The 727-nt window shown below is 45.3% G+C and overlaps 1 pseudogene; it reads right to left on the reverse strand.

The window, feature by feature from the left end:
- Positions 1 to 238: 238 nt before the first annotated feature.
- On the reverse strand, positions 239 to 444 carry LOC142260492 (U2 spliceosomal RNA; annotated as a pseudogene).
- Positions 445 to 727: the final 283 nt, after the last annotated feature.

Here is a 727-nt window from a genome sequence, read left to right on the forward strand (position 1 = left end):
ATACTGCACGGGACATAGCAGAGTTGGTCAAGTTGAGTGGAGATGAGTTTGCTATTTGGCACAGCTTTTTGCATCAATAAAGCAAGTAAAAGGTGTGAAAGATAAAAAAAAGGGTGAAAGTGTGAAAAGTGAATTGGCCAAATTGAGGTGCATATAAAGTTTTTGCTTTCTTTCAATTCACTAATGGGGCTCATTTGAATCAGGTGAATTGAGTTCTGCTTTTGGAAACTGGGTTAAGAAGGGGTGCACCGGTCCTGGAGGTACTGCAATACCAGGTCAATGCGTGCAGTGGACAGAGCAAGATTTTTTCCATCTCCTTGTTCTAAAAATCCATTTAATATATGGTCCCCAGAGAGGGGACGTATCAGATATTAAACTGATAAGAACAGATTTAATTTTTTTTTTTTCTGTTTATCAGTAGGACTTCAAAATAACAAAGGTGATCGCCTCCCTTTGCCTGGGAACCGTCCAGGCACAAGAGGGCTATGTGTCACCAGAAGGCGCACACACTTCCTCAAGGCCGGCAGACGTGCAATCCCAGGCACCTTCCGGTACCGACCAAGGTAGCGTCCTCCGAAACTACACTTGATCTTAGCCAAAAGGCCGAGAAGCTATAACCCGAATTGGTTACGGCCTTGAGTGGCACCCTGGCCTATACCGGACACATCTTAGGGAGAGGGAGACAAACCCACGCCTACAGAAGACATTTTGTCACCCAAGCCAACCC

The sequence above is a fragment of the Anomaloglossus baeobatrachus genome, unplaced genomic scaffold (assembly GCF_048569485.1).
Source record: "Anomaloglossus baeobatrachus isolate aAnoBae1 unplaced genomic scaffold, aAnoBae1.hap1 Scaffold_115, whole genome shotgun sequence".
Taxonomy (NCBI): Eukaryota; Metazoa; Chordata; class Amphibia; order Anura; family Aromobatidae; genus Anomaloglossus; species Anomaloglossus baeobatrachus.